Genomic DNA, 27,666 nt, shown 5'->3' on the forward strand with positions numbered 1-27,666 from the left:
CTTTTGACAGACCAAGACAGGAAGCACATCTCAATACACTATGAAGCAAGCGTTGGTGGGTTAGATTAGGAGATGTTTTCTCAGAAAGTGACTACTTCTTGGATCTCTGTTCATTACCTGTTGAGGGGTCAATCCCAAGGGGCTGAGATGCTCTGGCAAGAAGGGACATCTAAGGCCAACCCCCCACTTCTTGACAGTCAGCCCCTTTCCCACAGGGTAAGGGATTCAACCAGGACCAGGTAAAAATAATATTCATTCGCTCATTCTTTCATCAGACAATAATTATTACATCTACCATGTGCCAGGCACCTGCTAAATGGAGGAAATATAATAGTGAGCAAAATCAAACACAGTCTCTGGTCTCACGGATTTTACAGAGTACTGATTAGACTTGATGAAGACAATGGCTGAAGACCAACAGAAAGTGATCATTTTACATGTGTGGTCACTTACACATTCCAACCTGCCCCTGAAAGAACTTGTCTCAAAAGAGCTAAAAACAGAACTACCATTGGGCCCAGCCATCCCTTTACTGGGTATATAACCAAAGGAATATAAATTACTCTATCATAAAGACACATGCACACATATGTTCATTGCAGCACTATTCACAAGAGCAAAGACACGGAATCAACCTAAATGCCCATCGATGGTAGACTTGATAAAGAAGATATGGTACATATACACCATGGAGTACTATGCAGCCATAAAAAAAGAACGAGATCATGTCCTTTACAGGAACATGGGTGGAGCTGGAGGCCATCATGCTTAGCAAACTAGTGCAGGAACAGAAAACCAAACACCAGGTTCTCACCTATAAATGGGAGCTAATTGATGAGAACACATGGACACAGAGAGGAACAACACACACTGGGGCCTACTTGAGGGTGGAGGGTGGGAGAAGGTAGAGGATCAGGAAAAATAACTATTGAGTACTAGGTTTAGTACCTAGATGATGAAATAATCTGTACAAAAAACCCTCATTACACAAGTTTACCTATATAACAAACCTGCACATGTACCCTTGAACCTAAAATAAAAGTTAAAAAAAAAAAAAAGAAATGGAGAGAAAGGAATCTCCATGTTAAAGCCCATTGAAAGATCATAGTTATGGATGTAGCCCACTCCATAGGTGTGCTTAGTATGAGTCTAGCACTGTGCTGGAAGATGCAGATAACTTAAAACCCAGCCAACACTTTAGAGTTGCTGAACTGTCATTACAGCACAAGACACACATGAAAAGTTAATTAACCTGGAAGATCATAAAGCAGCATAAAATACAATGCTAAATGAATGGTACAGGCAGTACAGGAATGAGCAGAGAAAGCTCCATGAAGGAGAGAGCAATTCCTTAAAGCTGTGGAGCTGAACCTTAAAGATGAGCAGGAACTGGGTGGGTGAAGAGGCAGAAGAGGGGTGATGGGAAAACATCCTAGGTGACAGAAATAGCAGAGAACAATAGGGATGAGATGCACTTGGAAATGTATGTTGAGGACCACGAGAAGGAGTTTGAGATTCCTCGGGCCTACTAAGAAGTCTATTTTTCTGAGTATAAATAGAAATTTACTGTGTTCAGGCCAGGCACGGTGGCTCATGTCTGTAATTCTAGCACTTAGGGAGGCCGAGGCAGGTGGATCACTTGAGGCCAGGAGTTAAAGACCAGCCTGGCCAACATGGTGAAACCCTGTCTCTACTAAAAATACAAAAATTAGCTGGGTGTGGTGGCACGTGCCTGTAGTTCCAGCTACTCAGGAAGTTGAAGCACAAAAATCGCTTGAACCCAGGTAGCGGAGGCTACAGTGAGCCAAGATCACACCACTGCACTCCAGCCTGGGCAACAGAGTGAGACTCTGTCTCCAAAAAAAGAATTAAGAAAAAAGAAAGAAAGAAATGTACCATGTTCAAAGAGTGAGCTCTGCTCTTAGAGTTTCTCCTATTTTCCCTTTTAGCCTTATTGACAGAGCTAACCAGCCGGGTGGACAGGAATGTGTCACCAAATAATAAGGTCACTGGGCTGAACCAGATGTGGGTGGAAGAAATAAAGACCTATTCCTATCAAGTCTCCTAGCTCCTCTTCCCTGCCAGGATTTCCTGTTCTGACCTTAGGGCAGAGCCTGCATCTTCCCTTCAGGAAGCAGGGTCTGGAATATTTGTCATATCAGAAAGGAGATGAGAGGTTCTGTGAGAGGTGTTCAGAATAGAAATTGCAGGTTTACAGCTCAGCAGAGGCCTGACCAGTAAGGTAGAGAGTGGAGAAAAGAGCTGTGGGGGGCCCAGGGCAGTCACACGGCAGAGGCACCTGGAAAATAACTGCCCGGCATCACCCACCTCCCTCATCCTCCATGAGTATCTCTTGAGCTCCTGTCACCTCACTGCTAGGTAACCTCCACTCAACTAACTTCCCTAAGCTCTTTCCTTATTACATGAATCACATTAGGTTAGGCTGTGTTCCTTTACACTCTGTTACTTAATATTTACTTTTTTTTTTTTTTTTTTTTTTTTTTGAGATGGAGTCTCTCTCTGTCGCCCAGGCTGGAGTGCAGTGGCACGATCTCGGCTCACTGCAAGCTCCACCTCCTGGGTTCACGCCATTCTCCTGCCTCAGCCTCCCGAGTAGCTGGGACTACAGGTGCCCACCACCATGCCTGGCTAATTTTTTTGTATTTTTTTTAGTAGAGACGGGGTTTCACCATGTTAACCAGGATGGTCTTGATCTCCTGACCTCGTGATCTGCCCACCTCAGCCTCCCAAAGTGCTGGGATTACAGGTGTGAGCCACCACGCCCAGCCAATATTTACTTTTTGAGAATTAATATGCACAAGTGTATTTAATACCCTGTGAATCTTTACTCTTAACATAAAATCAGTTACAGCTTTCTAGCAGAGGATAGGGTCCAAATCCAACCTACCACCTATGTTTGTAAATAGAGGTTTATTGGAACACAGCCATGCCCCCATTTTAATATATTGTGTGAATGATTGCGTGCTACAATAGCAGAGCAGACTGGTGGTGATAAGGACCGTGTAGCCCACAAAGCCTAAAACACTTAAAATCTGGGCCTTTACATCAGAAACTATTGAACCTGACATAAAATATACAGTATGTGGTTGATGATGACAACACTTGGGTTCAAACTTACTGGGCAAGGTGATGTAATCTCTCCAAGTCTCAGTTGTCTCACTTCTGAAATGGGAACAATAATGCCTGCTTTGTCTACCTCATGACACTGCAGTGAAGAGCAAATGAAATAACATGTCAGTGTCTATACATGATGAATGCAGAACACCAGTGCTCCAGAGTCCCTAGTCCTCCCACTGCAGCTCTGCGGCAGCTCCGAGCCACTGTCCTACCTTCCCAGGTAGAGTGAGCCCCATCTTCCTGCTGACTGGATTTCTTTTTCTTTTTCTTTTTTTTGGAGACGGAGTCTCGCTCTTGTTGCCCAGGCTGGAGTGCCGTGGCGCCATCTCGGCTCACTGCAAACCCCACCTCCCGGGTTCAAGCGATTCTCCTGCCTCAGCCTCCCGAGTAGCTGGGATTACAGGCGGGTGCCACCACACCCAGCTAAATTGTGTATTATTAGTAGAGATGGGGTTTCAACTGGTCTCAAACTCCTGACCTCAGGTGATCCACCCACCTCGGCCTCCCAAAGTGCTGGGATTACAGGCGTGTGCCACTGTGCCTGGCCTGGATTTCTCATATTGGTTGGATTCTCACCCCCATCTCCCACTATTGCTACAAAAGGGCTCCCAAATATGCTTCTGGCCCCTGCTACTCTCCTTGTTCTTTGGTATTTTCGTCACCTCCAGCAAATTCAAAGAAAAGGAACTCAGTCACTCCATCGATGGGTAAGAAAGCTTTAGAATAGAGAAAGCCACGTGCAGATATCAAAAGAACACTGTGGCTAGACCCAAGAGTGAGTCAAAGGTATGCCCTGATGTTTGAAGTAAAATGAGAAGACTTTGAAGACAGTAGCCAGAAGTTTACATTTGATGCAATGAATGTGGGAAGTCCCTGGAAGACTGCATGGTAAGGCTAAAGTAGCAGGTGCAAAAAAAGGATCAGAGGCCTCAAAGGGGCTGACATTCTGTATGGGGCTTCCACCCAGGTTCCATTTGACACTGGGGCCCGGCCTAAAAGTTACCTTTCACAGCCTCCCACCCCTGACCCTTGGGTTTTCTCGATGATAGAGAGCCTGGCTCTGGGCCTGACAGTGAGCTGTAGCCTCCAACTGAAAGGAAGCTCAGCAAGAATGACCTTGTTAGACTCATTCTGCAGAGCACCGTGGATGTCAGTGAGCATCTCTTGGAGATTTATGGCCCTGAACCTAGTCTCCTGTTACTTGGTGATTCTGCTGAATTTTCCATTGAGCAATAAGGGCAGGATAACAGCAGAGCCGCTCAAGGTTAGCAGCCTTCTGAAGTCCACCCAGCTCCACAAAACTTCTTCCTAATGATATACAGAAGAGATTTATTGGGATGTTTTTGCAGGCCAGGAAATTGCTACATGATTTTGTCATTGACAAAGGAGCAAACATCACTGCCCACTTTCTGTTGGACTTTCTCCACTTTGCTAGTTCTTCAACTGGAAATGATGAAAATAGGCCGATTCCTCATTCATTTACCAGGTGGGAGGGCTACCCGAACAATATTCCAATTTCATTGTTTTCATTTCAGGGATTATTGATGGCCACTTTAGGGCATAGCTTATATTTGAACTTCCACTTGGTTTCCTGTTCTTGTGGGATTCATTTGAATTGCTGCTAAGTTGGGCATTCAAACACTTCTCTTATGTTGGTTCTAAACTAGTGAGGGAAAACCACGATGTCAGAAGTAATTTTATTTCCACTGTCTTTGCAGATGTGTCAGAGCTCTTGATCAAAACTGATTTTCCAAAGGAGCAGAAAACCAAATACTGCATATTCTCACTATACGTGGGACCAGTAGGACCAGTAATATAGGGCAGTTAAGACCAGTAAACAAGGAGGAGAGGTCATCAAAGATGATTTTCTTTTGAAACGGGAGATTAGGAGAATAGTGGGGTAACTACTGATAGCAGATTGAGACATTAGAAAGACGTGCCATTTTCAGTGCTTCTTGGTTTTTCTGTCTTTTTTATAAAGCCATTTATCTTAAGTGCCTTTTGAAAATATTAATCCTATATTTCAGTTGCATTCAATGCAGTGTTTTGGCACCCATTAAAGCCATGGGTATAGGGAGAAGCGCAAGTGCTCTTAAGTTTGTGAAAGAGTTCTGGGTCTTTGGAGGGAGGGATTCGGCCTGGGAATTCCTAGATTCCTGCAAGCACTTCTGAGTCACTAATTCTTTAAATCACATGTTCCGTCAGCTAAAATATATAAATAAATAACAATAAGTTACTCTAAGAATTAGAAGGGATGTAGCCTCAGAAAGCGCTTTGGAAGCTCTAAAGTGTAAAGATATCCCTCATTCCTTCTCACTCCAAAGGAAGTCAAATAGAAAGTAAAACTAGAATATCTTACATAGAAAGGTGAAACGACATTCTCTCTAACAGCTCTCAGTTGGTAATGGAACAAAATGATCAATACCGGGCCCCAGGCTCCTCGTCCCTCACCAGGAAAGGAGTTCTGTCTGGCCGGAGATTGCCTCCCTGTGTCCTCAGGCCCACCTCGGTTTCTGCACAGGCTCCCCCCTCCCACCTCCCCACCCCCGCTGCCATTCCCCTGCGGGGTGAGCTGTCTGCAAAGCTCCACTCCCTTCCCTTTCCCAAGTCACAGTTACAGGAATTATTGCAAGACTAGTTCTCTCATATTATATTTCATTCAGCAGCAGAAGAGCCACTCAAGGGTTTTGGCTTCTGGAACAAGAATGAAAAGATCTTCTACAAAATACTAAGTTCCTCGGATAGAATCTTTTAAGGCGATTTGCTGAAAAGTGTCAGATGGGCAGCCACAAAGTCTGAGTTTCTGTTTATTCATCTAGCAGGTAATGATTCACAAGACCATACAAATATCTCACCAGCCTACAAGCCCATTTCAGACAGATGACTAGGATAATGTAAATTCCATGTAAAAAGGTAGCTCCTTGCTCATTCTCATGTGTAATCTTCACATGAGTGAAGTGTCTTCTAAGCATTTTCACACGAATTCTGTCACTTTATTTTTTGTGAATATCTAAAACTAGAGTGTTGATGATGGTATATAAACACACCACTTCACCTGCTTTAGCTAAAAGTGTCTTTTTTTTAATTGATAGGCCATTTTTAGCAATTTTAGGTTTATTTTAAACATTGAGTTATTTGTGTCTTTTTTAGAGCCATTTTTCTTCTTAAAAGCTACGCTATGTTTCACTAAGATGAAAATACATATAACTTGTTTCCCAAAATGGGAAGAATTGTTCGAGAGGGTGAGCATGGACCCTGTAACCAGATCCTAAGCCCACCCTTATCAGCTCTGCGGTGTTTGGTATGTGAATTCCTTATTACCTCTGAGTCTTGGTTTTCCCATCTCTAAAATAGGAAAAACAATAATAAACAACATAACACAAAGGATTATAAGAATTAAATGAAATGGCAAAGGTAAGTACCTAACACAGTACAGAATACAAAGTAGATGCTTAAGAATGATATGTTATATTCCAAATTCACATTGTATGTTAGAGGACTAAAAATTACTGTATCAAAGTATAAATCTAATCTGGGATTCTGATCTTTTGTATGAGTTTGCTCTGCCTGAGGCCTTGTGCTTTAAACTAAAGAAAAGGTTCTTGTGATCTGCACAGAAGCAGGGAATTGGAGACATCTGGTTCCATGCAGTCTTGTTAACTGAGCTTTTTGATCTGCTCTGAAGAGGTAGAATTAGAGGGAAAAGCCAAAAGAAAATTGAGAAACAGCCTCTGGATGAGGGTAGGGCTCCCCCTGGTAGAGAGGAATGGTGAACAAAACAGCAGAGCCCTGGAGGGAGCCAGGCTGAGCATAGCAGGTGCCCAAAGGAGACCACCACCAAGGCCAACAGGGCCTTCCCAGGTGCCACTGATGCAGTCTGGTAAAATGCAAGCATCCCTGGTAACTGCCAGAAATGCATAGGAGAACTTTGCATTACTGCCCAGCATGATGAAGTGTAAAAAATTATGGGCAGTAGGGCTGGATGTGGTGGCCCACACCTGTAACCCCAGCAGTTTGGGAGGCCGAGGTGGGTGGATAAACTGAGGTCAGGAGTTCGAGACCAGCCTGACCAACATGGTGAAACCCTGTCTCTACTAAAAAATTAAAAAAATACAAAAAAATTAGCCAGGCATGGTGGCAGGCACCTGTAATCCCAGCTACTCAGGAGGCTGAGGCATGAGAATCACTTGAATCTGGGAGGCAGAGGTTGCAGTGAGCTGAGATCGCACCATTGCACTCCAGCTCGGGTGACACAGTAAGACTCCATCTCAAAAAAAAAAAAAATGGGCAGTTGAGTCCAGGTTTGAATGCTATGAGACCTCATCTGTACTTATAGGCTATGAAATCTGAGGACACTCAGACTGTGTCCTCACCCAAGTCATAGACAGTGACTACAAATCAGTCAACCCAGTCTGAGAGCTTTTTTCCACCCTTCATGGAAGAAAAAGAGTAATAACTTTGGGGCTGTACATGTGAGTATACATTTGAGGGGAAAGGGATGATGGCAGGCTAAGAACACAGAAAAGAAACAGAAAACAAAAAGAGCAAAGATGTATTTGCTAACCAAGAAGACATTTCCAAATATTTCTCTCATGCCCCTTCCAGAAAGATTTCAAGGCCAGGAAAATAAAAGTACCTGTTTGATGCCAACTGATTAAAGCTCCAGGGAAAACCAGAAAATGTCTTAATTTTCTTATTCAAGAACTCCTTTTATAATCAAACAGAAGAGGAGAAAGCTTTAAGTAGGTGCCTGAGTCACAAGATAAATGAAATGTTTGACATGTTGCTTAGTTCTACAAAGAGAAAATTCCAAATGATTTATAATGCAATTTTTTTCCGATTTCCAGTATGGAGGAGTCTTGAAATCTCATAAACAGAATATAAGGGAAACCACTTTTTTTTTTAACATGATAAAGTAAAGGCTTCCCCAGACACTAATTAACACAATTGTGTATCTGTGACTTCAGACTTAAAAAGGCAATGGCTTAACTCCAAAGGTCAACTATTTTTGGATCCTCCAGTCTCTCCCTGTGAATAACACTTTGTTGAACCAAACACAACTCTCTGGGAGTGATGTGAGTCTCCCACCTCCCTGCTAAGACAAGCATTTCAGTGGTGAACTTCCCTCTGTTTCTTTCTGAGAAGGCAGATCCTAACATATTCTCTAAAGATGGTACCCCTAGTCCCTTAGAACTTCTCCCAAATTATCACACATCATTAGATAAAAGAGCTGTATGTGTCCAGTTTCTCACAAAGAAACCAATAGTAAGCTAAAAGTTGGGGTACAAACGCTTTTAAGAGAAAGACTTGATGGTCTTTGAAACTGACCGTTTTCCATGTTCACTTCTTATGTCAGGCCTTAGAGCCAGGCACAATAAAAGCTTTTTCAATCTATCTTGAAGTGACTTAATTGTACCAAGTGACTTTTTTGCACCAAGTGACACGAAAAAGAAATAACAACCATCTCCTCAGGGAAAGAGTGAAGGGGGCATGCGAGGCGGGGGCAAGCCATACTTTCAAATACAAATTTTCATCTTTACCCCCCGCTTCATGTTGAAGAACTTGTCTAACTTGACTCAAGGCTAGAAATGGTTTGGCAAGATCAATTCATCAGTGTAAACAGCTCCCTTAAACTCTGAAAGTAGTTTTTGTTGAAATTAAGCTTAGAGTTGCATCTTAAAGAATTGTTAGATATTGTATGGTTTGTTTCATGCTTTTTCCTATTTATATGTGGGGAAAAATCCTTTATAATTCTCCTGTGTAGAACAAATGGTGAAATTGAAGATAAAAAATGAAGATCAAGTAATTAAAATATTTGGTAACACTGAATTAACTGAAGGCAGGTATACATGTAAGTTCTGATTTCTTCTTACATACACCTGTTGAAATGGGTCCTCTCAAGCAAAAAAAAAAAAGAAGAAGAAGAAGAAATACGTTATATTTTCTAAGCTATATTCATTTTCTGAATGGATTTCAGAGAGACTTGGGAAAATTCCATTTGACCAAATAGTAAGTAAAGTTAACAAATTTGTCATATACTTAAAAAATTAATGTAGAAGTTCCATTATAAAATTTAGTTTAATACAAGTGTTTCTAAAAGCGTGTAATACAAATACTTGTAAGAACACTGTTGCAAAATATATGTTGAACTTAAATAATAATCAGTACAAAATGATGGAAAGAAAATGACTTTTCTTTCCATGATATTAGGCCAGATCCTGTCAGATGGTCCATTGAAATTTTGTAAGCAAAAAGAAGTCGCACTTACGAATAGGTCCATCAAAAAAAAAATTCAAACCATGAAAAAAATTTTTAAGATATATCTTTGTTATTTCACTTCCATTTTTCTTGTTAACATAAATGAGCCAATATTCATGTCAGAATTATAACTCTTCTTGAGTGACATAGAAACTTCTTTGCTGAATCCAATAGTTATTAAGCATTTATCACTGATTTTGTGACATTCTTGGTGGTTATAAAATTATAAAACTAATGGTGGAATTTGCCAAAAAAAAAAAAAATAGCAAGTCACACTGCAGTTGTAGGTGTAAACCCAAACACAAGTGGCTATATGCAATGTTTAATAAAGGATATTACATATTTTAAAAATAATAATAGGTCCATTTTCTTGGGCTCCTGGGACAGTGGAGTAATTGACAGCTCTATCATGTGGCAGCCAGTAGCCCCACCCATTCCCCCCATGTTTGACCCACCGTAAGAACACGTCACAATTACATATACGTGTAAAACACTACCGAGGCCTCCCACTTCCACCAACTAGCAGCCATTCTCCTATCTCTATGTTGGTCTCTCAAGTTTCCCTCCCTCCATCTCAGTTTAATCCCTCCACTCTGCTCTAGGTCTCATTTTCTCCTGCCTACCCTCTTGGGAATCTCACTCCATCTATCACTGCTGCTCTCTGGGATTTAAACTTCCTTCTTTCCAGTGGTACCTTCTTTTCATCAACATGAAACTCATACTTGAGTCTTTTTCACCTTACAAAACTCTTCCTTCAGCTGCTATCCTGTCTTCTGCTCCCCTAGGCAGCCAAAGTTAGAAAGTTTACCTGGGCTTGCTTCATCAACTTCTTTACCTTCCTCTTCCATCCTCCTCCTCAATATTCCATTGAAGCTGCTTTTGCCAAGGTTATTGATGTTCCCCACATTATTTAGTCTAATGGACACTCTTCTGTCCTATTGTGACCTTCCAACATGTTTTGGGCATTGTTTACCCTCTATCCTTCTCAGAGCCCTTTCCTGGGTTTCCTGACACCACTGTCTTTCAAGTTCTCTCCTACCTTCTGCCATTTCAGTTACGGAGTCCTGCTCTTCTCCCAACCACCTCAAGGTACCATCCCAGGACAGCTGTGCCTTGCATTCTGTACTCTTTCCTGGATAGTCTCATCAATCCCCATGGCTTGATGTTTTGGTTGTCACTGAACTTCTGATGACCCACACATGCCTGTCTCTGCAGACCACCTTCTGAGCTCGATTCATGTATCTAATTATCTTTGAATAACCCATTTGGATATCTCTTGAGTCTCAAAAATTAGCATGCCCAAAGCTGAACTTAGAGTGATTTTTTTTAATGAACATGTTTAAATGAACTTGATCATAGTTACATTTTTAAAATGTACCCTTCTGATCAAAACCCTTCAATGTCACCCATCTGCTCTAAGTAAAAGCCTAAGGCATTATAATGCCTACAACACCCTGAATAATCCCTCTCCACTCATTTGCTTCCCTGACATTATCTCCTACTACCGTCCCCCAACTCACTACTCTAGCCATGCTCCCAACTCAGGGGCCTTTGCACTTGCTTTTCCTATTTTTCCACCTGATATAAGCACTTGTTCTCTCCCATCCCTGAAGACTTCAGTCAACTATCACCTGTTGGTATGGCTTTCCCTGACAATTTTACATAAAATTGCAACACCCCCACCGATCTAGCATTCTTTAACCTCTTTTCCTGACTTGTCTTTATAACATTTGTCAATATTGGACATACTATATATTTTATTGTCTACTTTCCTCCATAGATTGTAGACTACCTTGCAGGAATGTTGGTCTTGTTATTCATTGTTTTATTCCTAATGCCTAGAACAGGGTCTGGCATATAAAATAGAATCAATAAGTAACTGTGGAATAAACAAATAAATGAATCTCCAAACCTGCTATCCATCGTTTCAGTAAATGGTGCCCCCGTCAACCCAGCTGCTCAATACAGTTTTGACTCAACTCATTTGCTTTTGCCCCACATTAAACCATCACTCAGCCCTCCTGCCATCTCCAAAAATCATCTTCCTCTCCCACCTCCTGTCACAGTTATTTCTTATTCATCTTTTAATTCCAGCTACACATCATTTTTACAGACTATGTCTGTAATGTTTCCTTTTAAATACCCAACTAGACCTAACACATGTCTGGTCCATACTAAGTGTCCGTCAAGTATTTGTTGAATGAATAAATGGCATTTCTCAGAAATGCCAGATTAGGTCTCCCAGCTCCCTGTTGCTATCACACTCTGTAAATTTCCATACAATACTCATCCCTCTTTTCAATAACTACATAGTTTGATGTTCTTCCTCTTTTCTAGGCTATAAGCTTCCTGAAAACAGAAATCTACATGAATGTGGGAATGAGCAAGGAAAGGTCCTAAAATACAGACAGTACTGGCCTGACTATGGAAGGGTCATGCTGGTAATACAGGGAAGCCATCTGAATAGGTTGGGGACAGAGCTGTGATTACAGAAGCATCAGTCTAGAGAAAAGAACCTCATTCCATTTTTTGATTCCAAAGGGGAAAAGGGAGTATCATAAGGTAGGCATATTTGGTCTCATACTTCTATATAAATCAATTCCAGTGCTGGTTAAAATATAGTTTGGCTTGATTATTAATCACTAAAATTTAATAAATTCTTTTTTTTTTTTTTTTTTGAGACAGAGTCTTGCCCTGTCACCCAGGCTGGAGTGCAAAGACGCGATCTCAGCTCACTGCAAACTCCGCCTCCCGGGTGCAAGTGATTCTCCTGCCTCAGCCTCCTGAATATCTGGGATTTCAGGCATGCGCCAACATGCCCGGCTGATTTTTTGTATCTTTAGTAGAGACAGGTTTCACCATGTTGGCCAGGCTGGTCTCAAACTCCTGATCTTGTGATCTGCCCACTTCGGCCTCCCAAAGTGCTGGGATTACAGGTGTGAGTCACCATGCCTGGCCCAGTTTTTTTAACTTATGAATCTCAAAAACTTCTAATTTCAACATTGTATAGTCTCCTAGTTACCAGACTGCAGCCTAATTGCTCTAAAATACACTTGATTAATTTATACATGGTTTACTTGCTAATTTAGAATTATATCTAGATAGATAGACAGATATATATGTGCATACACACACAAACACTCATTTTATAGATTAGAAAACTGACATAGCAGAATCTCTTTTTACCTCAAGACTATATAATTCAAAAGTAATGGAGCCAGGATTTGAACCGAGGTCTATGAGACTTCAAAATTCATGCACTTTTACTATTTTATAATGCCTCCATCATATGATATATATTCAGAGTGAAAACATTTGTGTAAAGAATTATGATAAAAATGAACATAAATTTAGCCCAATACTGTCTTATGATAGCTCATGAATATATTTAATATTAATTTGCTCACAAATGATAGAAATGTCTACCATGAGGATCTGCCAAGTATTCTTTGACCTTTTGCTAAATATAAACAGCAGAGCTATTACCTTTAACATAAATGTATGTCCCATTTTCACCAACAGTAACCCACACTTAAGCCCGGACAGCTTTGTTTAACTCTGACCTCTACAACTCAAAGATAAACAAGAATAGGATTAAGCCTTCTTCCCTTTGTTGTGCCCCACAGCACCCTTTGATTCTTGTTGAATTAATAAATAGTTTGGGATGAGGAGAAAGCAGAAACAGGCTCTTCTACCCTCTTCCATTTCCAGCACAGGCTAATTATCAATAACAAGTCATGGCCTTAACTGTTCCTAAATTCCAGAAATATATCATCAAAGGGCTGTACATATGTATGAAGAACCCTAAATCTGCATTTTGATATAGACACCTATTAGATTTACTTCTTACTACTTATAGGAAATTCATGTCTATGAGCAAAAAGTCATATACAAAGATTTTCAGAACAACATTATAATCAACAAAAACAAGAAAACGGATAAATTAGTGTAGGGATAGTACTAGAGAATAGTTCGAAGTCTACAAAAGGTTATGTTTATAGAGTCTCTTTAACTTTTGATTGAGAAAAAATATTGTTATGTTAAATAATAATAAAATTAATACAGTATTATGAGCCAGCTATTCTTGTAACAGCTTTAAATGTATTAGCTAATTTAATCCTCAAAACAAACTTACAAGGTAGGCACTATTACTATCTCCATTTTACAAATGAAAAAAGTTCAATACAGAGAGATAGGAACTTGAACCAAGATCCTGAAGCTTATTAGGTGTTAGAGTCAGGATATAAATCCAGATACAGCACTTGAGAACCCACACTTAACAGTTTATACAGAAGATAAAATTGTATAGACTATTATAACTATTTAAATACATATTTGCTTGCATAAAAAGAAAATATTGGATGGGAATGTAATTTGTTATATGGGAATTTTTTAAATTTCTGGATTATATTTATCTTTCTTTTCCACAACTTTTATAGTAGTCATGTTTTGTGTTTATAACCAGGACAGAACAAGAAGTAATATTTGAAAAGTAAATGAAAAAAAGAAGTTCATGTTTTGAACAGATGCCGTGGTTCAACTGAGTAATTGACTTCAAAATTCATACACTATAGTCACGAATAATCTATATTTGAATACGTGCTATGGAAAAAGAAGAGTTTCTTGATGGCTTAAACTATGTTCAGAGCTGAAAGGGACCTTAGAGATTATTTAGACCAGTTTCTGGTCCCCAGACCAGAGGTGTCAACATCATTTGGGAAATGCAAATTTAGGGGCCCTGCCCAGATTAACTGAATCAAAAGTTCTGGGAGTGGCGCCCAGAAACCTGTGTTGTCACACAAGTCCTGCAGGTGATTCTGATGCACACTCAAGTTTCAGAATCGCTGACCTAGGCTTATGGTTCTCAGCCACGGCTGCATATCAGAATCAGAATCACCTGAGAGTTTTTAAGACGCTCAGTGTCTGGACTGCACCAATGGAGATGCTGAGTTAACTGGTTTTAAATGAATCCATCAGTGTTTTTAACTGCTCTTTATGTGATTTAGCCAGAACCACTGATTTAGTCCTTTACTACTCATAGCATGGTCCTCGGACCCACAGAGTTGGCATCCACTGGGAGCTTTTTAGAAATGTAGGATCTAGAGTTCCACTCCAGCCCTGCTTGAATCAGAAACTGCATTTAAACAAGATCCCCAAGTGGTTGATATATACATGCAAGTTTGAGAGGCATTGAACACTGCCCTCATTATACAGAGGAAAAAACAAACAAGGCCAAAAGAGTTAATATTTTCCCAAGATCTCACTGGTGGGGGATGGGAGACACGGCATGGGAGGAGGGGCAAGCATAGAAGAGTTGAATTCAAACCCAAGATGCTCAAAACTTCAACTGCACTTTCTGTTACACTATGTTGTAAAGCTTTGGATTTGATGGATCTTTCTTTTTTTTTTTTTTACCTTTCTCCCACCTCCAAATGGTTTTCACCCCATAAAGTACCTAAAGCTTGGTAATGCACAAATGCCATGTCATTCCCTGAAGAAATTTAGAGTTGGCAGAGGAAGGCTTAGAAATTAAGTGCCTGAAAGCCAGTAACCGGGCCCAGAGATCTCCAAGGACTGCTGTCCAGTCCAAAATTCCATGACATCTGCAATACAGCCTTGAATAAAAACCAGAATGCCAGTATCCAATGCAGTGAGAATTTATTTCATAGTTATCAAAGCAAACCAAAGGTTATCGGTGGGTTGGACATTTAAAGATTAAGTACAGCTGATCGCACTCAACTCTTATGCAGGTAGCTTAACTCCAGTGGTTCTGGTCTCTCTCTGAAGGGAAAATAGAGGTGTTTATGATCCTGTATCCTAATGGGTTCCAGGTGATCCAGGCTAGGCAGCTAAGTTAGGCCCTCTCTTCTTTGATTTACATGGCAGGATCCAGGCCATCCCTAAATTGAAAAGATATAGTAATGAGCAAATGCAGAAAAAGAAAAGAGGAAAAAAAAGAGCTGAAGCAAAACCTGGAGTGCTTTTCCAAGTCCAAAGTGAGCTATGGCTGCCCTCTCTGCTCAGAAGGTATGATCATAAATTACTAGCTAATGTTTAGCACTGGGGCTCTGGCCCATGATCTATTACAAAGAACAAGATGCCTCCAAGCAGAAAACACTGTAATTGGGGAGCAATAACATCTGTGTCAGTCATGAGACTGCAGTTAAAGTGAACTGAGAAGTTACAGGCTGTGCTGCAGATGCATAGTAATAATATGCACATTTTTTAGCTAAAAAGATATGTCATCAAGATACGGGCCTCTTTACATTCTTTTGTGTCACCATAGCCTGAAGAGGATCAGTAGGAACCCCGGATTTCTGTTTTAACATTAGCAAGATGTTAGCCAACAACTCAAGGGAATTATAGTTGATAAAGCAAAGAAGTCTGAGGAACTCAGAATATGGGCTTGGTTTTCTGGAGCACAGATTCTAGGTCGTTACAATGCTCTGCCGTACTGAGCAGGTCACATAATCTCTCTGAACTTCTTAATCTAGCAAGGTCAAAGAATTCATTCAGCATAGAACTGGGACTCAAACGCAGACTTTCTGGCTATAAATTCTGTTATTTTCCCAGTACGTCTCTGTTTATAAAATTGATATTTAAGTAGTTATCAATAAGAGTAAATGCCCAGTTATTCAGGAACTGAAATGTGTACAAGGGACTTTCATTTCTGAATAGATTAAAATAAAAGAGAACTGCTTTATTGTAACTTTCCATTTTAAAAATTCTTCAGTAGCATGATAATAACTAAAAATTCAAACCATTTAAAAGTGTTCAGGGTGGGAGGGGGACAAGAGTTGAAAAACTACCTATTGGGTACTATGCTCACTACCTGGGTGATGGGATCCTTCATACCCCAAACCTCAATGACATGCAATTTACCCATATAACAAACCCAGTGAACCTAAAAGTTGGAAAAAATAAATAAGAAATAAAACAGAAGTGTTCAGGAAGACAAACTGCCAGTTGTGGGTAATCTAGAGCAGGGGTTCTCAACCCCCAGGGCCATCAACTAATACGAGTCTGTGGCTTGTTAGGAACTGGACCGTACAGCAGGAAGTGAGTGGTGGGTGAGTGAGCAAAGCTTCATCTGCATTTACAGCTACTCTCCATTGCTCGCATTACCACCTGAGCTCCACCTCCTGTCAGATCAGTGGTAGCATTAGAGTCTTATAGGAGCACGAACTCTGTTGGGAACTGTGCAAGTGAGGGATCTAGGTTGCACGCTCCTTATGAGAATCTAATGCCTGATGATCTGAGGTGGGGCTGAGGCAGTGATGCTAGCACTGGGGAGTAGCTGCAAATACAGATTAACATTAGCAGAGAGGTTTGACTGAACAGAGACCTTAGTAAATCAATTGCTTGCAGACTCATAACAAAATTCTATCAGTCAGTGGCAAATGACAATTAAGCTGCATCTGGTGTCAGGCTTTATAGTGGTAAGTGAGTTGATGTACTTTGATTGTACAGCTGCATCTGGTGGCAGGCTTTAAGTCAGAATCTGACACTTATTTCAGTCTGTGTGTGGCCTGCCCATTATTTTATTTACCACTTCCATCCAAGCCTCTTTCCTGCACTGCGCACTTGTCTCTGTCACAGTTTTGGTAAGCCCACAAGCTAACCCAAGCCAAAATGAGTGAAAAATAAACGTCACTAGAGAGCTTCTTTGAAAAGAGGGAAAGACCCAATGATGAGACAGCAGAAGACTCTAAGACTGCCAACAAAAAGAAATCTTCATTTAAAAGAAAATACCAAGAGTCCTACTTAAATTATGGTTTCATTGCACCAGGTGATTCACCTTCTCCAAGCCTGCTTTGTATAATATGTGGTGACTGGCTATCCACCGAAGCCATGAAACCTTCCAAACTGCTTTGCTACATGGAGATGAGGCACCCTGCATTAAAAGACAAGCCTTTGGAGTTTTTCAAAAGAAAAAAACATGAACACGAAGAACAGAAGCAATTATTGAAGGCCACCACTTCATCAAATGTGTCTGCACAGAGAGCATCATTAGTGGCTAACTGAATTGCTAAAAGTAAGATGCCCTTTACTATTGGTGAAGAGTTGATCCTGCCTGCTGCTAAGGACATCTGTCATGATGATTTTTTTTTTTTTTTTTGAGATGGAGTCTCACTCTGTTGCCCAGGCTGGAGTGCAGTGGTGTAATCTCAGCTCACTGCAACCTCCACCTCCCAGATTCAAGCGATTCTCCTGCCTCAGCCTCCCAAGTAGCTGGGACTATAGGCACCTGCCACAACATCCAGCTAATTTTTGTATTTTTAGTGGAGATGGAGTTTCGCCATGTTGGCCAGGCTGGTCTTGAACTCCTGACCTCAAGTGATTCCCCCGCCTCAGCCTCCCAAAGTGCTGGGACTACAGGAGTGAGCCACCGCACCTGGCCTGTCATGAACTTTTAGGAGAGGCTGTGGTTCAAAAGTGGCACTTGTTCCTCTTTCAGCTAGTACCAAAACTAGATGAATTGATGAAATAGCAGAGGCTATTGAGGCACAATTGTCAGAGAAAATTAATGAGCCACTGTGGTACACAATCTAGGTTGACAAGTCTACCAATGTTGACCACAAGACAACAATACTTGTTTGTGCGTGATTTATTTTTCAGGAGGATGCACATGAGGATATGTTTTGTGCACTTTTATTGCCAACCAACACCACAGCTGCAGAACTGTTCAAGCCTTTGAATGACTGCATGTCAGGAAAACTGAATTGGTCATTTTGGGTAGGTTTATGCATGGATGAAGCAGCTGCCATGACTGGATGGCTTTCTGGTTTCACTACTTGGGTCAAAGAGGTTGCTTCAGAGTGTAAGTCTATGCACTGTGTAATCCCTAGAGAAATGCTGACTAGCCAAAAAACGTCACCTGAACTTAACAATGTTTTGCAGGGTGTGATTAAAATTATCAACCATAATAATGTACATGCCCTTAACTGACGTTTGTTCACTCAGCTCTGTGAGGAGATGGACACAGAGCACACATGTCTTCTCTTATACACAGAAGTGAGATGGCTTTCTAAAGGTAGATCACTGGCCAGAGTTTTTGAGTTATGAGAGCCACTGCAGAGATTTCTTTTAGAAAAAGAGTCACCACTGGCAACACATTTCAGTGACACAGAATGGGTTCCAAAACTTGCTTACTTTTGGGACATATTCAACCTGTTCGATAAAATCAACATGTCACTTCAGGGAAGAATGACAACTGTATTCAAGTTGGCAGATAAAGTGGCTTCATTCAAAGCCAAACTGGAATTATGGGGGCAACAAGTGAACATTGGGAACTGGGATCTCTGACATGTTTCAAACATTAGCAAAGATTTTGAAAGAGACAGAGCCAGGGCTGTCTTTCTCCCAGCTGGTGCATGATCACCTATCTCAGCTTTCAAGAGTTTGAGCATTACTTCCCAACACAAAAGACTCCCAAACTGGGAAGGAATGGATCTGTGACTCATTTGTGAATATGCCAAGTGAATAGATCTTGTCCATGCTAGAAGAGGATCAACTGCTTGAGATTGCATATGATGGTAGCCTTAAAAGTATGTTTGAGAAAACTTCAAATCTCCATAGTTCTGGATTAAAGTCAAGGTGAAATGCCACAAAAGCACTGAAAAGCCTGCTTCCATTTCCAGCATCCTATCTCAGTGAAGCAGAATTTTCTGCAGTGACAGCAACCAAAACGAGATTACGGAGTACACTGGACATAAGCAACACACTTCCATGTCACTGTCCTCCATCACCCCCAGATGGGACTGTCCAGTTGCAGGAATACAAGCTCAGAGCTCCCACTAATTCTACATTATGGTGAGTTGCATAATTATTTAATTATATATTACAATAAAAATAAAGTGCATGATAAATGCAACATGGTTGAATCATCCCAAAATCATCCTCTCTAGTCCACCCCAGTCTGTGGAAAAATTGTCTTCTGTGAAACCGGTCCCTGGTGACAAAAAAGTTGAGGACTGCTGATTGAGAGAGATCTTACTTGAGTTAAAAGTTTTGCATAGATGGACAGCCTCTGAGGTTTCTTTCAGCTTTGATAACTGATGATTCCTTACTGTATAGGCCAACTGGGCCCAAAGTCCACTTGGGATTTCAACACCTTCTTTTTTCATAGTATGACCAGGACTTTCCCAGTTTATGCTATAAGTTCTATGATCTGGAACTGAGTCCCAGGTAAACAAGGGATCACCATACTTCTTACCACCATGCTGTATGTCTCCTTGACCCCCTTGTCCAGACCAGCACAGTGCTCTTAACCGCACCTTCCCACCCACAGAAAAGACTGAGCACACACTACAAAAAGTCTTTGTCCCCTGCACTCTGGATCTTGTGCAAACCCAAAGGAGGCTTCGCCTTCTACTTTCATTCCAACCTGCATACTCGGGTACCTCGGCAAGTACCTAGGTTTGTTTCTCTAATTAGCCCTCTTGGAGCAATGCTTCAGGTGAACCATCTGCTTGGCTTCACCACCAAACATGATCTTCAAGTCTCCCAGCCCAAGATTTCTCCTGCCAGGCCTTGGGTCATTGAGCAGAGATACTATTGGGATACCTTATGCCACTGCTGCTGCCTAGTCCTGTAGCCACTGCATAGCATAATCCAAGATCAAAGCTATTTTTTGGGTTTCTAAATGCCATACTACTATATCTGTTCTGTATCTATTGCCAGAATTCTTTTAAAAACTGGTCATTTGTAGACATAAGCTTTTAAAGGGCTCAAATATCCCATTTTCATAAACCTATTTGTTTTCTTGTCTGCTTAGTGTTGCCTTTAACTGTATTGAATATCCTCCTCCTGTGCTATGTTAAAATGCCTTTACTTGTTACTTGTTAACAATAAATTACTCATTAACAAGAAATTCATTCTTATCATTGACAAATATTTCAGCATAAATGGACTTCTTTCTATAGCCAAGAAAGTACGAAGTATGTTAGATTGGAAAGCTCCATATTTATTGTCTGTTGGATTAAAGCTTGTTGATTTATTTTAAACTATTCTAAGGTGGTGGTTTGTGTTTCATACTTATATCTCAGGAGATACTGATGAAACGATATAGAATGAATCAACAATTAGTACATAGCCCAAAACCATGTGCCCAAAATACCTAAGTTAGGGACATTCCTAAAACAGACGTTAATATGCTGAGTTTTTCTAATTAATTTATATTTTTCCATATACAAAAAGGATAGGAAAGTCTTCCAGAAAAAAGGACAATGTCCTTGGGTTACTTTGTAGCATCTAACACTGCTAAACTGCCGTAGAGGAGTGAAGAGGTTGAAAGGAAGACTTTAAGATGTCCCACTTAAGAAACTGTTAAAAAGTGCTGTGAAAGTCTGATCCCTCCATTCATCCACCTGACAGAAGCACTGGAACAAACTTCTGCCTGTCACAGAAACTTCTATTTGTCTACCCAGTATTTATTTTCTTTTCCTTCTTCCTTACTAACAGAAGGTCAATTTTCTTCTGGGCGTTCATTTATTCTCCCTTGTAGCTAAGGGTAACCAATGAGGTGTAAGCAGAAGTGTTTGAAAGGGCCTTACTCACCTAGGAGGGACAAGCCTGGGACCTTCTTCCCTCCTTCCTTCCTCCTCCTTTCTGCCTAGAATAGGTCAGGTTGTTACATTTAAAAAATAAAAACACAGGGTGCCTACTTAAATTTAAATTTCAGACAAACAACAAATAATTGGTTTTAGTATAAGTATGTTCTATGCAGTTTGGAACATACTAACACTAAAAAATCATTTGTTGTTTACCTAAAATTCAAGTGTAACTGGGCATCCTGTATTTTATCTATTTTATCATGTCCCCAAGAATGTGGACATGGAGACTGAAGCTCCAGCAGCCACCATGGGACATAAAGAGAACTTACAGCTGAAAGCCACACACCAAGGATGACATAAAGAAAATATGGGCATCCAGTCACAGAAGACCAGAGAGGGACACGCTAACCCCAGGTCACGTTCCTTGGAACTTTTTCTACATGAGATAAATAAAGCTTTACCTTGTTTGAGGCACGATTATTTGGAATTTGTTGCATGTCAAACTCAGTCCTGAGTGGTAAACTATCATTTCCATATTGCTTTTCCTCTCCACTCTCTTCCGTGTTTCTTTTTTCTCTCCCCAATACCCCATGGTGAGAATTTTAGGTGATTTTATTCATTTATAAGAATGAATGGAAAGAGTAAATCCCACACAATAATTTGTCCCCTTCCTAAATCCTCAGAAACAGCTTAAAATGAGGGGGAAAATATAAAAATATAATCTGTAGTTCTCTAGAAAAAAAGTGCCTGGAGGTCTCCCAAAAGACTAGCAAGCAATGAAGAGATTTCCTTCAAGGGGCCACCATGACTGTATCATATTTGGGGAGGTCTGTCTTTGGAAAGGTGTACAGTTAGGCAGAGAGAAGCTTCAATGAAATTCTAAAGAAAAGGGAATATGATAGAAAACATGCAATTCTATTTTATCACTGATTCTATGGCACTGTGTATTACATTACTAATTAGAATTTTTATTGAACACTAATAGTTATTGAACACTTATCAAATATCAGACTATCCTAAGCATTTTATACATTTTATATACATATACATTATCTAATCTTCACGCTTACCCTATAAGGTTGATATTACTGGTAACTTCATTTTGTGTATATGGAAGCCAAGGCTCAAAAAGGAAAAAAAAAAAACTCTTTCAAAATCAAAAAGCATACAAGATGTGCAGCAGGAGTTTGAATCCACATCTTCTAGCTCCACAGATTTGGTGCTATTAATCTGTAAGTTTAATATACAATACTATAAAATACGGTAAAGATACAATACTTAGAAATTAAGGTACTTAATCTGTAAGTTTAAGATACAATACTGCACCATTTCTATTCTATCTGATGGTTTAACATTTCAAAAGGCATTTCAGGACTCAGTTCAGTTCTTTCATTCACACACACACACAAACACACATATACACGCATGCAGGCACATACATATGTATAACTCCTGAACTGGGGAAAAGTATACAACTTCACAGGTGAAAGGATCAGGCACATGTTCAATGAATTGGAGTCCTGATTCCCAACATCCTGCACTTAAGCTCTGCAGATGAAAGGATGCTCAGTCTGGCTTCAATTCCTGTCTAAAAATAGCTAAAAGCACAATACACAACACCAGATTTTTGTATCAGGTTATTGCTCTGAACCCCACTTACTGAGTGGGGAATCTGATGTCCAGAAAGCAGGGTAACTTAGGAAAGTGTTAGAGCTGGGGGAGGCACACCTGGAGAGGAATTAAAGTTTAACCTAAAGTGACTGGAGCATCACGTGTTTAACCTTCTCTATCCACTTGCTCTAACCATGAGTACATCTCCATTTTTAGGTCTCTTAAAACCACAGATTGATGAAACAAACTCACAATACAGACTCACTTTGCTGCCCCTTAGCTTTAGTATTCCCTGAGAACGTTCACAAACTCTGGACTGGATTTAGCCTACTTGGACCAAGAGACACAGGCCATGATGGTGTAACATGATGAAGAGCTCTCTCTGAAGATTGCTGAATCACAGGAAACACACAAACCAAGCAGGAAAAATGTGCCTTGAACTTTTCCACGTAATTCACCTATTGCAACTGGGGGTGGCTGGGTTTTCATGAATAGGGCACCCAAGGAGAATAGCTAATAACAGACTGATCCAGAATTGAGAAAGAATAGCATGGCATCTTGCCCCAGTCATGAATAGATGACATAACAAAGAGAGAGGAAAAAGAAACAAGGAACCCAGGAGTAATGGGGAGACCAGGGCTCACCAGCCAGGCGTCTGGTAAGCACCGAGTGTGGGAAATTTTCCTTGCCTCTGAGACACATATTGTTGTCCAACAATGGCATGGCAGCTGACGTTGCAAAGTCTCTGTTTCAAAGGAGAAACCAGCAGAGGTGTTCTGCTCCTCCTCTCCCCTTAGGGAAATCCTGGAAAGTGCCAACCAGCTTGCATTATTGTTAAAGATGTGAAATAAAAACATGCAGCAAGCTCTGCATGTATAGTGGGCAGGGAATGGAACTAGTAGAATTTTCAGGGCCTTATTGCAATGTCATGTAGTAAAATTTAATCTGGATTGAGACTCCAGAGGATAGCAGAGGAGCTGCAGCTCAGCCACCAACCTAACAAGCAACCTTACCTCTCCGGTTCTCAATGTCCAAACTTGTAAGGCAAGAAGGTTATATTGCTGGATTGATACATATCTTCATTCAACAACATTACTGAGCTAGAGTTACATAAGAGTTATCTCATGTATCTCACATTCTAGTGAATTTGTTAGACAATAAAAAGTAAATTAATAAATGTCCTTTGGTTATAAGGGTTATGAAGGAAAAAAATCATAGTAAACGAAAGAGAGTAATGTGTTGACACTCTAAATAATGTTGTCAGGGAAGCTGCTCCAAAGAAGCAGTATTTGAGCAGAAACTAGGAGAAGCAGCCAGCCAGGGAAGATTTGGGGAAGCAATGTCCCAGGTGGAAGGAACAGCCATGTGTGGCCATGAAACAGGAGCACGCTTGGCATGTCTGAGGTACATCCAGGAAACCAATGTGGCTGGAGTTGAGGGAGCAAGGAGAAAGACAGATGGAGATGAGTTGGGGCGATAGCAGGGGACAGATCATGTAAGGTGAGAATCAGATTTTAGGTTTAATTGTGATATAAAACCATTGAATGGGTATGTATTGAGCAGAAAGGTACCATGAACCTTATATGGCTGATAAAAGTAGAGAAAGCATTCAATAATAATTTACTGAGCATCAATATTTACCAGGTTTTGTTGCAAGTGCAAGGAGTATATCAGTAAAAAAAGATGTCCCTATCCTGATAGAGATTACATCCTCGTGGAAGACCACTTGAAAAACGACTGCAGTGGTCCAAGTGAAAAATGATGGTGACTTAGTAAAAGGTAGTAGTAATGAAAGTAATGAAGACTGGTCAGGTTCCATATTTGTTCTGAAGGTGGAGCAAAAAGAATTTGTTGATAGATTAGATGTGGGGATAAGAAAATAAATAAATGATTCCCAGATTCCTCCATCTCTCTTTTTTTTTAAACCAGATCCTTCTCGTCATTCTAACTTCGGTTCAGATATTGCCTCTTCAGAGAGGCATCCCCAGATAACCGAAGTTTACAATGCCAAGTTAACTCATTACTCTCTTCTTTTACTATTGTTGTGCCATTTGCTGAAATGAGGAAGACCTGGGGAGGAGCACAGTCTGATTTGGAGTCAGTATTTGAAGATGTAAAGTTTAAGATGCCTATTACACATCCAAGAGAAGATGATGTATATGCTAGTTTGACATATAGCTTGGAGGACAGATGAAAAGTTAGTATGAACATGAAAAGTTTGTTTATCACCTAAGAAAGACATGCATATACTAAAGAGAACCAAGTGCTTCCTAGAGTATTCCAAAAATTAGAGATCAGGAAGGGGAGAGGTAGCAAGTGAGTTAAGAAAAGAAGGTGAGCATGACGTCCCAGAAACCATGTGAGGAAAATGTTCCAGGAGGAAAACATCAGCTTCCTCAACTGCTTGGGACTTGAGTATATATTAAGAAGAACCATTGGGTTCAAAAACATGGAGGCCGTTGGTGATATTGAGTGGTTCCAGTGGACTTATAGGGACAAAATCAAAGTGGGTTAAAAAGAAAATGGGAGTTGAGGAATTAAGACAGTGAGTTTAGATGTCTCCTTCATGGACTTTGATCATAAAAGGGAGTAGAAAAATGAGCAACAATTACCAAGGGAGAATGTTAGATTGTTTGTTTGTTTTTAAGGTGAGAGTTGCAATATAAAAAACCAACTGTAAAAAAGAGCTTTTTTATACAATCATGAAAATTTGAATGAAGACTGATAAAAAATATATTAAGAAATAATTATTAATTTGCTAAAAATGATAATGGAATTGGAGTTACAGTTTTTAAAATTCCATATGAAGTATGTATTACTAAATAAAATAATATCTGGGGTTTGCTATAACATATATGAGCAAGACAAGTTTGGGGGAGACAGATGAAACTAGATTGGCAAAATATCATTGTTGAAGTTGGATGATGAGTATATGGAATTCATTATATTTGTCTCTCTACTTTTGTGTATGTGTAAAAAGTTTTTTAAAAATGATAAGAGCTGGTCATATTATGGCAGTATACTATTCCCATAATGGCCCAGGTGCCCCTCCTCTTCCTGGTAGGGTGGAGCCAGAAGAGGCTGAGTGAGAAGCCAGGACTTTTACCACCTCCCAGGGATAGTGAGCCCCTCGTCTCCCTCAGTGTCAGTGGAGGGCATGCAGACACCAGTAATGAGGGGCCTCTACCCCCTGCCAGCCAGGCAGTGCCAGCAGAAGCCTGATGTGGAGCCTGCCCCCCGTCCACCCCAGGAGTAACAAAGCACCCCCACAAGTGTCACTAAAGGCTGTGGGGAAGCTGGACTTTCACCCTCACTTGGCAGTTACAGGCAAGGCCCCTTCCCCTTGGTGATGTGAAACCAGAGGAGCCCTAAATCAGGAGATTTAAATAAGATCCAGAGTCTCATAACATAGTACCCAAAATGTCCAAGATGTAAATGTAAATCACTCATCATATCAAGAACAAGGAAAATCTCAATTTGAATGAGAAAAGACAATCAACAGAGATGACACAGATGTTGAAATCATCTGATGAGAATCTTAAAGCAGCCATCATAAAAATGCTTCGAAGAGCAATTATGAATACACTTGAAACAAATGAAAAAAAAAAGTCTCAAATAATATGTACAAACACAGCAGGTTTTGAAAATGAGCTTGCAGAAAATTACTGTCTTCCACATTGTTCATATTGAGAAACCACGTGTCTCAGAGTCGAGAGGTTTGAATTAATGTTGGTCCACAGCTGGTCTGGTGCATCACTATCCCTGGGGTCCCAGCTATTTTAACACATCACATATTTCCCAAAACTCAGGCTACATTTCAGCAATTCCACAGCCTACTGCATCACTGAATGTTTTTCCAGCCTGCTTCCTGAAAAGGAGGTCTAGGATTACAGCATATCATTTAGGTAACAATGTCGTATCCAAAGACTAGCTCCCAAAGGCTAAGATTTCACAGATTTCAAAATTTCTTCTGAAATTTCATCATCTTTCTACCTTCTCAGGAGTTGTAAACTTGGAAAAAAACTTATTATAAAAGGTCAGTTGGAACACACTCTAGGGAGTTAACAAAAATGAATTGTTGTGCTAATATTCCAACCATTTAGGAAAACTTCTGAATGCCTCTTATCAGTGTAACATCCATCAAAACAAGGTGGGCACCTGGGTGCTCTGCAGCCATCCAAGGAGGCTCTGTGAAGACGTTGGACTTGGGGTGGTTGGGCCAGCTGCAGTGGAACATGAGCAGGGCCAGTCCCATGCCATGGGAAAGAAGAGTCTTCTGCCTATAAAAGAGGCCTTTCAGCTGGCCCAGCCACCCCACCAGAACGAGGCAAAGCTGCTAGTGGCATTAAGCTGCATCTACCACACAAAATGCAACAAGAAGATACACTCCTTCTCTCGGCCCCATCCAGTACTGTTCCTTACAGTCAGCTACAGCTGTCACATATTTCATTTTGTGGATATATTAAATACCTAGGTTTATATGGTCAATCCCCTATTGGTGGACACTTCTACTTGTGTGGTTTCTAGTCTTTGGATATTAGGAAAAAATGCTTCAATGAAAACATGTTATTTAGTTTTTTACCTTCTTCTGTAAAGTATTCTGGAAATTTTGTCATTTTTTATTAGTGTTCGTAGTAGGTGTGTGTATCATTTAAAAATTTGCTGGACTGAAAGCCTTAAAAAAGATAAAAATGTGGGCAAGGATGTGGCGAAAAGGGAACCCTTGAATACTGTTGGTGGGAATGTGAATTAGCACAGCCACTGTGGAAAACGGTATGGAGGGTTCCTCAGAAAATTAAAAATTGAACTACCATAGGATCCAGCAATCTCACTACCAGATATATATCCAAAGGGAATGAAATCAGTATGTGGAAAAGATATCCACACTCCCACATTTATTGCAGCATTATTGACAATAGCCAAGATACGGAATCAACTTACGTGTCTATCAGCTGATGAATGAATTTTTAAAATGTAGTATATATATAATGGGATACTATTTCGCCTTTAAAAAGAACAAAATTCTGTCATTTGTAACAACACGGATGAACTTGAAAGACATTATGTTAAGTGTAACAAGCCAGGCAGAGAAAGACAAAAGCCA

The 27,666-nt window shown here is 40.4% G+C and overlaps 1 long non-coding RNA gene across 2 annotated transcripts in view; it reads right to left on the minus strand.

Moving 5' to 3' along the window:
- Window positions 1–15,038: 15,038 nt before the first annotated feature.
- LOC134738433 (uncharacterized) overlaps window positions 15,039–27,666 on the minus strand; it is a 211,704-nt gene continuing 199,076 nt past the window's right edge. The window contains exons 5-6 of one of the 2 annotated variants that reach the window (XR_010124154.1): window positions 22,022–22,181; window positions 15,039–15,296 (exon numbers count right to left, since the gene is read on the minus strand). This is a non-coding gene — a long non-coding RNA (uncharacterized LOC134738433). The remainder of the gene's footprint in view (window positions 15,297–22,021; window positions 22,182–27,666) is intronic. The other variant, XR_010124153.1, reaches the window with a different exon arrangement.

This window comes from Pongo pygmaeus, chromosome 17 (assembly GCF_028885625.2).
Source record: "Pongo pygmaeus isolate AG05252 chromosome 17, NHGRI_mPonPyg2-v2.0_pri, whole genome shotgun sequence".
NCBI classification, from domain to species: domain Eukaryota; kingdom Metazoa; phylum Chordata; class Mammalia; order Primates; family Hominidae; genus Pongo; species Pongo pygmaeus.